This window comes from Equus quagga, chromosome 16, assembly GCF_021613505.1.
Source record: "Equus quagga isolate Etosha38 chromosome 16, UCLA_HA_Equagga_1.0, whole genome shotgun sequence".
NCBI lineage: Eukaryota > Metazoa > Chordata > Mammalia > Perissodactyla > Equidae > Equus > Equus quagga.
The window spans coordinates 82,989,012-83,007,432 of NC_060282.1; positions in this window are offsets into that span (position 1 = coordinate 82,989,012).

Sequence of the window (18,421 nt, forward strand, 5' to 3'; positions counted from 1 at the left end):
GAAAAAAAAGTACTAGCAATTGAGTCTGTATCCTTTACAAGCTAATGTAGCATTACTTCTAAGTCCAAGATAATCTGTGTACAAAGATCTCCAAATTACTTTATTACTGTTAACACGTGCTGTTTGTGCTAGGGGTCTGATTTTCTCTATTCCAAACTCCACGTGTGGGGTGGAGTAGGGATGGAGAAGACAAGAAAGATGGAACAACGCCACTGCTCCGCAGTCAGAGGCTCACTGTCAGCAGTCTCTCCACCTTGATGAGTGACCCCCGATACTCTGAGGAAACAAGTATTACTTCCCACGGTTTTGAAAAGCTAGTCTAAAATGTGAGAACAAATAGGATTACAGAGCTCATACCTTTTTGTTTCCAAAACGACTGCGCTTCCAAAGTTATGTCAACACCATAGTAAGGAATGGGACGCCTGGAGGAAATGAGAAAACGTGAGCCCAGGAGAACAAGACAACGCAGTGCAGTGAAAAGTACGCAGGTCTCGGCTCTGTCATCTATGAGCTGCATGACCTCAAGTCAGTTAAATGCTCTGAACTGCAACGTCTTTATCCTTCAGATGAGGATACTCAACGTACCTGCCTTCTCCGCCTCACGCCATTGGTGTCGTTGGAGGCGGCACACGTAGAAGAGCTGACAACAGTGAGTCATTCAAATGTCAGTTGTTATTTTCAGTAGCATCACTAGAGTATTAACTTATTACAATTAATAATTCTACACCAATAATTCTGTAGATATACTTAGAAGTTGCTTGCTCTTGAAGAAAATACTTGAATCAACCTAAAATGATCCCCCTCCTTAAAAAAAATTTGAAAGTTGATAAATGGAAACAATAGATTTACTGTGAGACCATATGTCTATTTTAATATGTTCAGCCATTGAGAAATTTTTTTCATCTAGTGGAGAGTTGTTCTCTACATTGTAATTTCTGGTGTTTTTATTTCATTTAATTTAAGCAGACGAGTGCCACAAATTCCATTGTTAAAATTTTTAAATTGAGAAAAATGTTCAATGTTACCCTGTTAAGTGTTAAATAGCATTGTCCAGACCCCTGGAGAAGGCTGGTCTGCTGGTCTGTAGTTGGGACCAATACGCGAAATGCTGACTGTCAGTCAGTGACTGGACCAGGGACTCGTGCCAAATTGTCGGTAAGGACGCCGTAGGAAGACAAAGATCCTATGCACCGTAGATGCTCAGTACCATGGGGTATTCTTCTCTCCACTTGTCTCTGTGACAGAAGCTGAAAAGTAGTTGCTGTCTAGGGAAAATGTTTTAACAGTCAATTCATTTCTGCTTACTTATGTATAACGAGCAAAGTTTTCAGAGCTGTTTACTTTTGATTTTCAGAAACGTAAATTGAAGAAAACTAAGCAGAACTCCACTTCTTTAAAATGAGAAAAACAGTTTATAAAAACTGATTTTAATATTTGAATTTGTGAAGGAACGATTAGGCACTTAATGGCTGTAAAACTATTCACTTGGTTTCATAAGTGATAGGTTTAGAATTAATTGGGGTATGAGATTTAAGACTAATAATATCTTCTCATTTATCCTCTCCACCCCATTCCACTTCTCATAAATAACAGAAATAAATTTTCCTAAAGAAGTAAATCAAGCAGCATTTATGTGTTAATCAAAATTTCTGAAATAAGTCAGATACAATTCTAAGATTTCACAAATAAGATTTGGGTAAGAAAAAGCTGTATCTCATTATATTATTAAATCTACTTCGATTGGAATTTGTGACGGAGGGAGGGGATGTGATTCGTTTTCTACCTGGAGTTTACTTTCTGGAAATGTCAATGATAACATTTTTTAATAATAGATTAAATTTACTTAATAGATATTTAAAAATTCATAATTTGCTTTCTTTCTCTGTAAATGTTGATATTTTTTGTTTTTCTGGAAATGTTGTCATTGCATCTGAATTTTCAAATTTATTGCCTTAAAACCATTAACAATGGTCATAGACCGACACTGGAGCTACCCTCGGCAGCTTGACTAGCTCAAATAAACGAAGGCAGCCTTGGATTTTAATGGCCATGACAGAAGGAGAAATGAGGAGAGGGTAGAGGCAAACCGCCTCCAAACCCTTGGTGCTGAAGAGCACAGCTTCATACACAACGCGGTTCGCTATCTTGGCCTGGACTCTGCAAGAAAATGTTTCCCCTGAAAACTTGCAACCCCTGGACCATTCCATTGTCAATTAAATAAATTCAGACTTCAGTTTATACTACTTGTGGCCCAGGAAACTGCTACATCAAGAAATTGAATTAGAAAGTAGTCTCGAGCTGGTAAGATCGCCAGGGTAACTAACAGAAGAAAAAGACGTGCCCTTCTGCAAAATTAACACACAGAAGCGAAGATACGTTTAGTTAGCATGGTGACTGAAAACGAGAATCCATCAACTAACAGATATTTATTGAGTACTTTAGTCATTTTTCTAGTTAGTAACTAAACCAAGCAAAAGCATTAGACATAATTCCCACTCTCTCAGATCTCACAGCCAGGGCAACGAGAGATTTGGAAGAATGTGATGGAAGGAAGCATATTACAGACACACTGAGGCTAACGAAGAATTGTAGGAGTTAATTTGGAGAACTTCTTTTGGATAAATTAAGAACGTTCCAAGCAGAAGTAATAGGACATTCAGAGGTCTCAACCTGGAAGAGACCAAGGCGCAAAGCCTTAGAAAAAGTCCAGCAGAACTGAGGTGGAGAGAGATATTGGGATAGTGGCATGAGATGAGGCTGGAGTGTGGACAGAGGCAAACATACACAGGGCTTTTAGGCTCAAACTTTTGAGCTAAAAATGCTCAAATTTAATAGTGTCTAGATGGCATTGTTTCTTTCTTCACAGACTTTACAACTGTAAAAATCAACACTGAAAATATACGGGTATAGAGAAACACATGGTGGGGAGGTAGAATCATGGAGTCACAATCAGTTTTCAATTTGCATTACTTTCTACTGAGTCTATGCTTTGAGTGCCAAGCTGTCAACATTCGAGATGAACCAGAGTAAAGTTATGAACATGCACTGAGTTACTAAGGAATTCGCATAGATATGAGTGTGGGTGTCTGTCTATGTGAGAGCTCCTCTTTGTCATTACGTAAGATGTCAACAGCCTTGGGTGCACGTGTGATGGATGGTGTGATAGTTATGATCTCAGATGGGTGAAACTTAAGAGGGTACCAGCTCCCAAATGTTGCCCTTTTAACAACAACAACAACAAAAATGAAATACTCAGAGACCAGCTAAAAATAAGACAAGACAAAGCAAACAAAGAGAAAACATGTTTTACCAGTAAGAGTGATCTCTCCTTTCCATTTCTTGACAGGTAATGACTCATCTTTCTCTGGATAGAGCCCATTTTTTCCATTCCTCATCACTTTTCCTGAGAGACATTTCTGTGCCCTTTGTTCTCAGAAACGAGAAACAACCTTTATTTAGCCTAAGCCTTAAATACTCGTCAAACCTCCTGAGCATCCTGACAGAGTGATGGCATTCTCTCCTTCCTGTACTTTCATAGCTCCCGTGCACAGCTCAGTATTCTTCAAATTTCTGACTGGGAGAAAAACTAGAAGGTCTCCAGATGGCAAATTTAGCTACTTCTTGACCTTCCTAAGAGAAGCTTCTGCATTCTCTAATTTCTCAGCTTTCTTCGAATAAAGCCAACTGGACACTTGACACATAAAGAAGAACAACCACCATCTTCAGGTCTGGATTCATGGAAGTGCTGGGTGTCCTGAGGACCTCTTTGTTATAACACTATTTACATCCAAATCTCTTCTATCATGATGAGTAATAAGTGGCTTTCTGTCTCAATTCAGCACTTATCTCTAAGTCAGTTTACCAGTCAATTGGCTAATATTTAGAGGGAAGGCATCTGCTCCTTGTATGACAATCTGCTCAGTGCTTTAGGGGAATTCATTTAACATAATCGGCTAATTATGTACATGTTGACAGAATGTGCACATCGGTGAGTGATTTCCTTCACCGAACCACTTCAAGAATACTTATTCTGATAGTACTATTATTACTAAAAAATATTTTTGAACCATTCATTTGGAGTTGTCTTTGGACCAGTTTACAAGTCAGAAAAGACTCGTATTTGCTTCCTTATAGTTAATACAGAGCACTGAGTGAAAAGACAAGCCCTATCCTGGTTTAGAGTAGGGAGAACGCATTTCACTAGAGACTGACCAGATTGATGGGCATCTGTTCTATACACACTGCTCTGTGCTTGAAGGGAATACCTTTAAATAATTTGCTGATTATAGAATTGTTTACAGAATAGGTACATCCATGAGCGATTTACTTCACAGACTCGCCTCAGGAAACCACATAATGACGCTGGAATTGCTAAAATGTTCTTAAACTATAGAGTTACACTTGCTTTTAGACCTCGGTTACCAGTAATATGAAAGACTTAGTCTCATTTTTGTTTGGTTACGGTTAATACAGGACACCAAGTGAAAAGATCAGTCCTACGATAGCTCTGAGCCAGGAGAGAGCATTTCAGTGGAGATTGAAAGAAGTAAGATTTAAACTGGACCTTGAATACAAGCAGGGTTTGGAGATGTGGAGGGAGATGAAGAGAGCATCTCTGCAGAAACAATTGTACAAGCAGAGGCATCAATGCAGGACAACACAAGACCCACAGGTGAGAGAGCAAATAGATGTAGCTGGAAAAAAAAACAGTAGGAGAAGATTGAGAAACAAATTTAGGGTGGTGTTTTTGTACCAATCATAGAGAGCTCTGGGCATGTAATGAGGTTTGATGAGCATGAAGCCACTGATAGGCATAAGCTACATTCTAAGACCGTTTTTATTATTTTGCTGTAAGCCTTTCCATTAACAGTTTGATGGGATTCAAAGTTTAGCGATACTTCATTCCCTAGGCTGCTTTCCTTAGCTAGTACAGCAAGACACCTATTAAAGATCTCTCATTTCCTACAGCACCTCTATTTTAATTTGTTAGATATTTATAGTGAAGAGTGTTTGATGAAGACCCTATTACCTGTGGAAAATCAGTATAGGAGAGGTATGAACAACAAGTGACCCCCTTCATTAAAATGGTTACTGGAAAATGTAGCCTATTTCCCAAGTGTGGTACACAGAAGGCAACTGTGTAGATTATGTAAGCTTGCAAAGACAGACCAGTCTGCTTTTCACCAAAGCTGAACGTGTTGGAGCTTTCTCCTACCCCCCTTCCTTCTTTAATTCACGATTGGGTAAGTTCTCTATGTCATTCTCCCCTTTTTTGTATCGTTCAACATCTCTTCTCATCTTGACTCCTACTCAACTCATTTGTCCTCAAGCCTCAAACTCTCCCACCTACACCGTTATGTTAGTCACCAAGGCAATGCTTGGGGCAGGTTATAATGCAGGTAGAGATTGCCTTCACCTGGCAAATCCCCTTTGTGAGTTCTTTTCAAACATTTTTGAAAGTTTGGTGCCTTCCTCATTCCTGATCTGTTACATCCATGACCTCACGTGAAACCTTTGTAATACTTGTACTCAGTGTTATGAGAGACTGGACAGGATAGTACTAAGGGAATCTACAGGAAATAACAAATCCAAACTGGAAATCATTATGGAAGGCTTCCTAGTAGAGCAGAAACCTGATGTTAGTCGGAAATGATAATCAGGAGCTATTCAGGGAAAACGTCGAGGTCAATAAACACTAGCAGAAGGTATGAAATTAGCAGGTATTCAGAGGAGAAAGAGCTGAGGGCTCCGAGGGAACTGCAGGTGACTTGGCAGAGATGCCCTATGGGCAGAGATCTAGGAGTGGGGTGGGGAATGAGACTGGCCAGGTGATCAGAGGCTGGATCATGAACGGTGTTGGACGCCACAGCATAGACGTCCTTCATCCTGAAGGTACAAAGATGCCGTCAACAAATTTTAAATAGGAGGATTACAGAAAAATACACAAAGTTTTGGCAAGATTTTTCCAGATGCAGTGTAGAGAATGGATTAGGAATGCTCAAGACCAGAGATAAGGGGTTCAGCTAAGAAGACATTTTAATATTGTTAATGAGATGAAGGAAGGCTAACGTAGAAACAGGGGTGGAGGGACTGGAGCGAACGGGGAAGATTCTAATGATTTTATGGTGGTAAAATCAACAGAATTTTGTGCTAAATTGGATGTGAGGACTGAGTGAAAAGAAAATCTACTCTCTGAGGACTAAAAAGCATAATTTATGTTTCTTGCAAGCTCATGTTCAAAAATATTGACTGTAATCTTACTTCTGTTTATACCACCATGGTCAGACCTTTACAGGGATAGAATTTCTTGTAATTATATAAAATTGACTTCCTGTTCGTCTGAAGTTGTTTCTAGTACATATTTTACCAAGTATCTTCACTATATGTGTAGTTTGCTGAATGCCTTCAATAACGTCTATTAATTGTTTTTCTCCAGGTTTTACTAGTCTGGCAACGGCTTCTCCTCCTGTTCATATGTTGAGTGTCTCCCTCTCTCTCATCAATTTATTTCCCAGGTGGTGATGGGGAGATTTTTATCTTAATTGGATCCAAGCTGAGGCCAGGTCCCTCCTTTCACCACATGGACCCTGTTTCATACCAATAGCCATTTACTCTGGTGTTGGGGGGTTATTTTTGAACCCTTTGAACAGTGAGCTACAGAAATACAGTAGCAGAAATTTTTAAAAATATAATTTTTATGAAGAAATACTAGCAATCCATACCCTACAGGCAAAGTCCTGAAACGGTGGGCTTCCTTCTCCCTCAGTCTTTGTGGAACTGGCAGACCACCCTGACCTGAGAGGAGGGTCCGCGTGGGTGGGTGGAGGGGGGATCTCAGCAGCATGAAGAGCTGTTTCTTCTACTGAGTCATAGGCTTTATTTCATCAGCTTTAGAGAATCTGTGAAAAAGTTTTAATTTTAAATGGATTTTTAAATGTCCTCCCTCTTTTTTTCTTTTAAAACCAACATTTTCTGCCTCTTGTCTTTATTTTTTAAATGTTAACCCACAAATTGAATACAGCCTGTGCTTGGCAAATGAATATTAAATGCTTTTTCCTGGAAAATGTGTTTGCTCATTAAATTTGACAGTCATTGCTTATGTGGTAAGTGTTGTCAGTGCCAAGAACGATCTGGCATGGCTGCCAGCTGCAGGTCCATTATTTTAATTGCCTTTAACCTATAATCAATATTTACTGCTTTCCATAGAAAGAGACTGCACAGCTAAGCAGTATGAAAAGTGAGTTTATGCTTCTGCACCTTAGTTTCTGCTTTTACATCTAAAAGATAGTATCAAATTATTCCTCTGGGTACCACTTTCTTTATCAAAACTGTTTCCTAACACTTATTTTGTGAAATGCTCACATTGGCCAAATTGTACCTATTTGAAATGAAACACTTTGAATCTATGGCTAAATGAAATTCAAATTTTGCTTTGTCATAAAGTTATCTACATAATTTGTTTTTATCAATGGAAGAAGGGTCTGGATTTTAATAACATTTATTGAAGAATGCATGCTTTCAAGCATGAAATCACCAGGATTTGCTCTGGGAATTTGGAGAAGAGCTAAGCCTATGGGTAAAAATCAAGAGGCCCTAACTGGGAAGAGGCAGGATGCAAAGGCTATAACATGCTTTAAACATGCAGGTTGGCAATGGGGAGCCATCGAAGATTATTAAACTGAGGAGTGGTATCATAAAAAGGGCATTGTAGAAAGGTCAGTCTGAGGGTAATATGAGAGAGACTGAAATGGTGGAGTCAGGAAAAGGGGATAGGTTTCAATAAAGACAAATGCAGTAATTAAAAGAAATAAGCTATATTATGCATCAGGAATATTATAATTTTATGTGTGTGTGTGTTTATAGATCTAGGCACATGAGTCTTCATTATAAGTCTTTTTATAATAAATATTTGAAAAGAGCTTAAATTGTCAAAAATCAGGGATTGGTAAAATAAACATGCTCCAATTCAGTTTTATGAAGCCGTTGAACTTGACTTTTAAGAAACATATTTACTTACATAAAGTAATGTTTATGATATACGGTTGACAAAAACTAATGTTCATGGCAAATTGTTAAGTACGTGTGTATAGGATATATTCATATTAGATGCAAATAAACACATCTAGAAGGAGCACATTATAGTTCATTTTAATTTTCTCCTTTTATTTAGCTTCATTTTCTAAATTTTTACAGTGAGTGCACATTGTATGCGTAATTTCTGCACTTGCCCACATGACAAAAGATTATAACGCTGCGCTATGGATGTGATCATGAATTTGATTTGAGAGGGGGCACAATTTTGGAAGTAAGTTTAACTGAAATTTGATGATCTTGAATTCATTTGGATCCCTAATGAATTTCAAGCGATTGGCCAATACCACCACCCATAAAGCATGACCATGTAGTCACTCCTCAAATATTAACTTGATGTGTATCATAATCTTCTTTGTTGGAGTGGAAATGTGTGAAGATGGCAGTTTTACGATCAGAGAACTTGTGCATGGTGACTTCTCACAGTACAGCCTCTAGCTCTCGGGTATAATTACACAGCGCAAGGAGAGCCTACAACCAGCAAACCAAGGAAGTTTTCAGTTACAAAGACATGAGTGTCTCTTTTCAAATAAAAGTTTAAACTTCCTTATATTCTAACAGAGTACATTCAGCTAAAATAGACAACTAATTAAGCAGAAAATGTACTGCATCAGGTAAACATCATGTAGGCTCAGTATAGAAAAAATTATTTTTCCCAGTCACAGACAATATGTACCAACTAGTGCATGAAGATTTAGATTATTCAAAAAATATTTTTCATTGTCTATCACATACAAGGCACTGTGTTACGCCCTATAGAACATATGAAAATTATGAAATACACTCTGATCTCAAAGAGGTAACAGTCACACAGATGAACTGGAATTAGTATTGACAGCAAGAAAGCAAGGTAAACGTGATAAGGTAAGTATAATAACAATAAGAATAATAGAGATGAACTAGCGTAACTGGAAAACAAACAGAACTCTTTAAGCCTCAGATTCTCAAGAGAAGCTGAGAAAAGCACAATAGGTACTGGGTACCCTCCCATCTCAGAGAGGCAGTCGCCCCAGGACATGCTAAGAATTTATGAAACCTATTCTGTCATGGTAGCCAGTCATGATCCTACAGACAAAACTTTCAACTAGAAGAGAGGTGAATACAGAGGGTGTCAAGAAATTGAAAGAAGTGGATTATTCTTGCAATTACTGAGTGTATAATTGGCAACTGACAGCTGTCAAGAAGCTCTGACAGCTCACCTGCTCAACTGTCCTATGTCTTGGGAGAGTAGGGGCAAGAATCCACACATTTTCTCTTTGCTCGAAACTAGTCACTAGATTATTATTATTAAAGTAAATATTTTTTATTTATTTCTCATTTTGACTATGGAGTGTTTCTTCACAGCGACAAAACCAAGTGATTGTTGCTGGTTTGTAGTAAATGTACTCACGTGGATCAGAGGTAACTGATCTCTTAGAGGTTTAAGCCATCTGACTCATGATGGCATAAACAACGTATACCACTCTTCTTAAAGATTTAGAATAATGATTCAGAGACACGTAGAGCAAAATAACCTCTTAAAAACAAGCTTTGTTCTTATCTGTTATAACTATTTTATAATAACAAGCAACACAGGGCTTCGAGGAGTAACCTATTTATTTTTAGCAGACGGGTAAGATGCTGCCACTGATCATTTCAAATCAGGGAAAAGGAAGCTGAATTATTTAATAAATATTTTGAGACAACTAGCTCCTTATTTGAATAAAATGAACAGAATAGAACAATATTCCTACCTCAGTCTTTATACCATCCAAATCACTCAAGTGGGTAAAATATTTAAACATGAAAATAATCCATAAAAATAATGTAAGAAGCCTTGCTAAGTTTTAATTTCTTGGAAGCCTTTGAAGAATGGGGAAGATGTGAGTATGGAAATAAATTCAGACAACCAAGATAATCTTGAAAATATAAACATTTTAAAGGGTTTTTATGAGACACACACATTCACACATCAAGTCAAATACATAGGAAAAGCTGTTCTACGTCCCTCACAGGATACATAGCTCCTGAGGGGCTCCTGAGGATCCTTATCCTTCAGTATTATTCTCCCCTTAAGTGTGACTTGGACCTAGAAACTGGTTGCTAACAAATAGAATGCGGCAAAAATGATAGACGTTACTTCCGCGATTCGTTTCAAAGTGAGTGTGGCTTCCTCTGTCTCTCTCACCCTGGGTTCCGCGGCCCTGGATCACCAGCTGCCATGTCCTGAGGACACTTGGGCAGCCTGTGGGGAGGTCTACATGACAAAGAAACAAGACCTGCCAGCAACCACGTGAGTGAGCTTGGAAGGGGACTCTCCCCAGGCCAGCCTTGGGATGAGGTGGCTGCAGACGCCCTGAGCAGGGGCCCCAGCTCGGCTGCACTTGTTTCCTCTGCCTGTTTCCACAGAAACTGTGAGATGACAACTGTCTCTTGTTCTAAACTGCTAAGCTGTGGGATAATCTGTCACACAGCAATAGATAGTTAATAAACTTCATAATTCTCAAAACATAAATTAAAAAAATTAGGAATACTTGTCCGCATATCATATTGACAAAGATTGAAGGTTAATGATGCCCATTCTTCATGGTGTGCGGGAAAAGAGACTCTTGCTTACTGTTTGTAATGCGTAAATTGGTTCATTTTTTGAGGGAAGATAATTTATCAACGTGTACTGAAGTTTTCAATGTTCATGCCCACTCACCCAGCAATTTATCTGATAGAGCATCTGTACAATGCACTAGCTTTGTGTCCATCAGCAGAGGACTGGTGACATTAATTACGGTTCATGCATGCAGTGGAATATTCTGCAGCTCTTATGAAGAATCAGGAATGTCTAAACATGATCACATGTAAAGTTGCCAAGGAAATAATGCTAAGTTACCTTTGCATTATTTTCCATTTTATTTTGCTCAATTTCAAGACTCTCCCCCCTGATGCTGACAGCATTGTCACCAACGTTTATTCTAACTTTTAGTAGTATAGTTTGGAGATTATGATGTTGACCTTGGAGCCAGACAGTCTTGAGTTCAAATCTCTTCTCTGCCTCTTCTTCTGTGACCTTGACTCTGTGGCTCAAAGTCTTCATCAGTTAGGCAGCAACTGTCTCACAGGTGTGTCATGAAAATTAAATGAGTTAATATAAGTCAAGACTTAGAATAGTGCTTGGAAACTAGTACAAACTATGTAAGTGTTCATTGTTTCCTAAATTGTTAATCTACTTGAGTGTGGGAAGCTCTCTCCAGATTAGATATTTCCCAAAGAATAATTTGGGAAAGTTTCTGGGGATGGTTGAGCAGCAGGTCACTTCGAGGATGTGGTCTTCAAGTAGGCTCATCAAATCTGCACTTGGCTCCCGTCTCCTCTCAGTGTCCTCCATGCTCAATCTCTTCCTCCTTCTTGGTTGTCAGGAGGTGTACATCTAGTTAAGCCCCTACTTTAGAAGATTTACATTTGGACATTAAAAGTTATTATTTTCACTGGTACAAGCAAAATATGCTACTACATTCTCTTTTGAAAAAGATGAAACAAACTGCCCTGCGACCCCAACAACAACCTCCTCTCACTTCCAGAGGAAACCACGGTGACCAGCACGCTGGTGTGCAGGCACAACCCCCGAGAGTCTGGGCCAACTTGGAAACACCCACGGGAATCCACAGCATTAAAGATGGGATGGACCATGACTGACATGCAGGGGGAACACAGCTGACAGAGCAACTGCTTCTGTACAGGAATGAGAACTTCACAGCACGTAGGGTGTTCAACAGGAGACGTGAAGAAGTGTCTGGTGGCCGGAGGAAACTGGAAAGAAAGTCTAGGCCTCGGTCAAGCTAGAGTATTTGAAATGACTCATATCTAAGGAAGGAAAGGGCCATTAATGATACGATTTTTTGGATGTTAATTGTGAAAAAGGGATAGAAGATGGTTACAATTGCACAGAGATTGACGGTGGAAAGCCAGACAAAGGAGACTGAAGGCCTAAACTAAGGCAGTGGCGGGTGGTGAGCTGGACAGAAACTCACCTGATGCTGAATGGGAGGACTTACAAATGAGGTGAGGGCACGGATACAGATATATATGAATGCAGAGAACTTTACTATAAATCTAAAACAAGTAATCTATTTCATGTGTGTTAAACATCTAAGAAAATACTCTCAGTCATGGTAGTATCTACTTACAATATAATTTTTACTGTGCAAGATAAAAGAAATATATGGATGACAAAAAGCAGGTCTACATCCATTATCTAGTCTGGCATCATTTTAGAATAAATTTTCTAGCCAATTTTTAAAAAAATAACAGATAATGTTGGTCCCTGTTGCAATATTAAGATGGATCTATACTGCTGGCACATTTATATCAGCCCTGATGAGAGCACTGTTAAATTTCTTTGATACGACGTTAAAAGTAAGTTGAGCATTTCTAATGTATTTTTTTAACCAAGTTCCTGTTCACTAGGCTGCTTTAACAACAAGCACCCCTGAACTCTCACAAACTTTTTAATATTCCTGGAAGAGATTTAAAGTATTGACCTTTCTTTAAAATAATGACATGAATAAATAAAATAAGGCACATAAAATCACTTGTAGAATGTATTGCAAAATATGAATGCAAAGGTTTGTCTTCATTAACACCATGGCTAACTTAGTAAACATAACTTACTTTTCAGTAAAAGAATATTTAAAATTTTATCCATTTATATCAAGTGCTATTCATTCTAAAGCTTTCTACCCTAATTGTGTAGGCCATTATGGCATTTAGGAACATAATATTCAATTATTTCTGAAGTTTCTTCGATGTCAAATTCTTAACAGTTTAAAGCAAAATGTTCAAAAGTTTTGGCTTAGAGATATCTTCTGTAAATAAGTTACATATATACATATATTATGTATATTACTTATATGCACATATTATATACTCTAGATACATTCAACAAATTACCAGTGACTGTATGTATTGTGTTATATTGGTATTTTTCTTCTCACTTAAATGTGTGTATGTGTGTGTTTAACTATCTTTATTAGATGATATTGTTAAAGAGAGTTTTTCAAAATTCTGTAAATTGAGTCAGCCTTCAGGACACTGTCGGGAACCATGAGAGATCCAAGATTTTTCCCTACTTGCAAGCAAACAGGTTTCATGGATGCTGCCCATTTCATCGATATTTAAAACAGACACAAGACACCTGGGTCAGAATCAAAGGCCTTGATGCTCCTGGCGAAGCAGGCAGCATGTCCGTGTGGCGTCCCCTGCCGCCCATCCCACAGGGCAGTGTGAGCGAGGCCACGTGAGTGCAGCAGCCTCAGTGCAGGAGGGGAGCTCAGCCTGGGGAGCTCGAGTGCTTGCGAGTGGACAGCAGGCCTGTGGCCTTTGCTCTGGAGGAGACAGTCTCTTTAATCTGCTGCACAGAAAGCTGCCTGCTTTTGCTCCAGAGGGAGACACTATTTCTATATATCAGGGCTGTTTGCTGTTCCAAATTCCTTGAAAGACTGTTACAAAGGGCAGTTAATTACTTGCTTCAAGATGTGCAGAAATGTGAGAGATCCACGGAGAACTGTCTCCCAACAGACGTGAGCAAAGCAAAAACACAGTATCACGTTGCCAGATTCACAAATGTTCTAGTGATGTCACGTTAAATCCCCAACGATGGCAGCATCACTAGTTAAGCAAACAGCTTTATTCAGTGCAATATTGTGAGAAAAGGATGTTCTAATTGGCTAATCTCCAGTGGATATTATTTATGTAGATTATACCCTCAAAAGTTTTATTTACAGTTATTATATTTAATAAGAGAATCAAATAATTGGCAATTTATAAAAATAAGAACAGAAAATTATTTTCAACTGGGTATCTATGCAAATATGGCATTAACACAAGATGTATATGATTTCTGCAAATTAAAAATTTCAAATGAAATATGGCACCTATACCTGTTTATAGGAAAATTTATACATTCCAAATCTTCTGAAGGAGCAGGGAAAAATAGGTTATTCAAATTATATGGATTTACCTGCATATATCTAGAAATGCTTGGCTTATTTTAACATGTCTATGTTGGCATGATCACTACAGTTTCAGAGTAACTTGCTGTGATAAGTTCTTAAAACACACATCTGCCTTCCTCCTTTCACAAAAGACACATAATTCTTTTCTTTCTTTCTTTTTTTTTTTTTTTTGAGGAAGACTGGCCCTGAGCTAACATCTGTGCCCATCTTCCTCTACTTTATATGTGGGATGCCTACCACAGCATGGCTTGACAAGTGGTGTGTAGGTCTGTACCCAGGATCCGAACCAGTGAACCCCAGGCTGCCGAAGCGGAATGTGCGAAATTAACTGCTGTGCCACTAGGCTGACACCAAAAGACACATAATTCTTATGGAATATTTCACTTTTTAAAAAGTGTATTTACCTAAGACACCAAGTTTATGCCAATCTGTGGCCTAGTTAGGATATGTCCAAATCAAGAAAGTTATCTTCAGACATTTTTTACTTTTTATTTCTCCCAACATTGTGTTATAAAAATTTCAAATACACAAAAAAGTGAAAAGCACAATACAATGAAAATCCATGTACCTTTAACCTGAATTAACAATTATGAGGATTTTGCCATTAACTTCTCTCTTTCAGAACAGTCTGAAAGAAAGTTATATACATATTAAAATACTTCACTCATATACTCCAATATGTTTTGCTCTTAAACTGAAAAATCTCACTTCTCACAGTACTAATCTATTTACCTATTTTATTTATCTACAGTAAACACAGAATAGTTTCAAAATAACAATACCAAATTCTATGAAAAATAAACATGCTAATTAAAAGTTCAAGATCTTTTTGCACTTCTTTCTAATCTTCAAATATATCCCACCATGGATATACAGTCAGAATATTACTCAAGAGTTATGTAAATATTTTTTCTCTATGTGCATGTAATATCAATTTGCTACATAAATAAGTTGATGTTTCTGAAGCTTTTCAAGTTTGGGGATTTTATTTTTAACATCCTATTTTATGTCTATATTTTAAACAATAAATTATATGGCAAATTATTGCTTCCATCCCTATTGTCTCCTTCCCATTCTATTATCCCCTAGAGGTGACTTTTTCATTAATTTCTGGTTGACCCTTCCTTTCTGGGTGACCCATCTTGAATTTTACTTGAAAAATAAGCAAAAAGATGATAGATAGCGAGATAGATAAATAGAGAGAGAGAGAGATGGATAAACAGATAGAGAGAGAGATGGATGACGGATGGAGAGAGATGGATGATGGATGGAGAGAGAGAGATGTTCTTTCTTACATTAAGGGTAGTATACTATATAGTCTTTTTTTTACTTAACTACAAATAACTTGAAATCAGTTCTTGGTTTTTTTCCTACATAGAAAGCATCTGTGTGGACATTCTATACAGCATTCACTCACCCTCTTACTGGTAGACCTTTGGACTGTTTCCAATATTTTGCTACAACAAATGCCACAATTCAAACTTTGAACGTGTCGATTTTGCTTTTATGGAGGAATACCTTCAGGGTGGATTCCCAGAAGTGTGCTTGCTGAGTCAAAAAGGAAGTGCATAGGCAAGTTTGGGGGATATTTCTAAATCCCCCTCCTTTAGTGGTGTAATACTTGGAACTCACGCCAGCAATGTTTAAGCTTGGCGATTTCCCTGCAGCCATACCAACAGATTATATTTTCAGGCTTTTGAATTTTTGCCAATTTAATATATAAGAAAAACAGTATCTTTCATTTTTTATTTTGCCTCAAACTTAAATACCAAGACATGCTTACAAAGTCTTGCATTTTCCCATATTTGTCCAACATATGCTTAAATATGTTAACTACATGAAATAATTAGCATATAAATTACAATTTCAAGGACAAAGCATTGTGGGGACAGTTTTTCATGGCACCGTACTGATAGGAAATCTTAACCACACAACCTGCTCAATTTATCTGTTCAGATATTAGTTGATACCACTGAATAAGAAAATAAAAGTGGTAGGAATTGAGGTCCTTATTAACCACAGTCCAATAACTGGTCTGGCAAAACATGAAGTAGCAAAAATTGGGAGACTGCCCATAGTGAGTAATTATGCATGGCATTTGGTTGAGAAATCTCCATCACTTTACACAGAGGGAACATATATGTGAAAAGATAAGTTTGCTTATTTTTATATCATCATTTGGCAATGTTATCAAATGTTTCACTATTAAACCCAATTAAATTAAACTTGAAAGCTACTTTTGGTTTAGTGTTTTTTTAATGAGGAAGACATTTTTAAACGTTGGTGGTTGTGATCCAAACATCTTAGGCCATATTCGAACGCTGTAGCTTCATTCTATTCATATAAGATGGTCTCAAACAAATGCCATGATGAAAATTCAGACCTGAAAATTAATCCTTTTTTATGATTCTTTCCATTTACTGCCCAAGCCTCTGTGGCAGCCAGCTGGAACGCCAGCTTATTCCTAATGCTGGTAGGGCTTAGAAAGAGGGACAGTGTTCATATGACCAGGGAAAATTGCATAGATTTATAGACCTGGGTAGAGAGGTGAGGATCATAAAGTCTAAATCCCTGGTTTTTCAGATTAGTAAACTGAGGCATGGAAAGCTGAATTACTGCTCAAGGTCAGACAGCAAGTTTATCTCCGAGCAGCTTCTGGAGCTCTGCTCCTCCTGCTTCAACTCCCAGCTGCTCTCCATCATGGCAACAACCATAGCGAAAGGAGTGCCATCCTCACTCAGCAACTTCACTTCTCAAATACCCGTTCATTTACATTCTTCATAGGAATAAAAAATACTTTTATTTAGTGAAGTGTAATACACTGAAATATGAAGCTTATTCAAACCATCTGAACATTGTTTCCAAGCCCATTTCAGAGCAAAGTTGCATGATCACAAGTTTCCTATTAAGGGGAAAACATCTTATTTTTCCTACCATCTTCAGAAATTACCAAGATATTGTCCTTCCTGTGCTTCCATGATACGTTATATAGACATAATCTAATAAACTGCACCGTGTAGGCACAGGCACAATGGAAATGGACCATCACCTCTGAATTTCTGTGAACCCTATTTCTTTTTATGTATTATGCTGTCTTTAAAACCTAAAAGGCTTGGAGATGTCCCAGTGGTGGAGTGGTTAAGTTCATTCACTCCGCTTCGGTGGCCTGGGGTTCCAGGATTCAGATCCCAGGTGCAGATCTAGCATCGCTCGTCAAGCCATACTGTGGTGGCATCCCACATAAAGTAGAGGAAGATTGGCACAGATGTTACCTCAGGGCCAATCTTCCTCACAAAAAAAAAAAGCTAAAAGGCTTACTTAGAATACGAACACAAAAGTCTCCTGTTGGGTCATATTAAGGTAACTGACACATATGCTAACTATAATTTATTCCATTTGTCCTTCAAGATTCAAAGAATAATGTCTGTTTCTAATATTTAAATATTAATCGTAAGAAATCAGTACAGTACAGATCTAGTGTTTGATACCTTGAGTTTAAATTCAGTACGGGCACTTCTTGAACACTTGACTGACTTATCTCATGTTTGTCAAATTCCATCTCTTCATCTGTAAAGCGGGAATAATCAGAGCTCCTTTAGAGTTTTATGTTTTGGAACACCCTAAGGAAATGTATGTAAAGTAACTAACTCAGAGCTACTCAACGTTATTTGCCTTCTCATTCCACGCTCTGCAATATTTTAAAGACATTGTATGTGTTCACTTTCTTATCTAACCTAAGAGAATGTCAACTCTTCAACAAAAACAAGCCCCCAATACTTCTTATAATGTAAATAGTTGTAATAGGACATCAGAAATGCGAAGTTTAACAGCCAATAAATAAAGATTTTTATAAATCTTAATCTTACGAACATTTTCATGTACCCCCAGGATTCTCTGTACTTTATATGTCACTTCCTCCTCCTCTTCCACAACCAACACATCACTGATAACAGAAATATATCCATTCTCATTTATAGCGGAGAAAATACTTAGGTCGGAAGTTAAGGGATGTGTTGATAAAGTTTTACGAGAAGAAGTTACAAATACTTAGTAAGCACAGAGTACAGGGCACTTTCTCTGTGGAGCTCTTGTCCTGAATTAACTAGTTGGATTACCCACTGTTTAATTGCAAAATCTTCATTTCCCTGGGTGATGTACTGTGATGTCGACTCTAAGTGGGCCCGTACAGCTTTTAAGACGGAGATGCAAAGAGCTTGCCTTGCAAATGAGATATTTATCTGCGAGTTGTTCTTAAATTGTCTGCATAGCTGGGAGTAAAGTGGAGATTTGCCATTTTCTCCTTGGTTTAGTAATTGCACAATCATTCATTCTGACTTTCTCTGCTC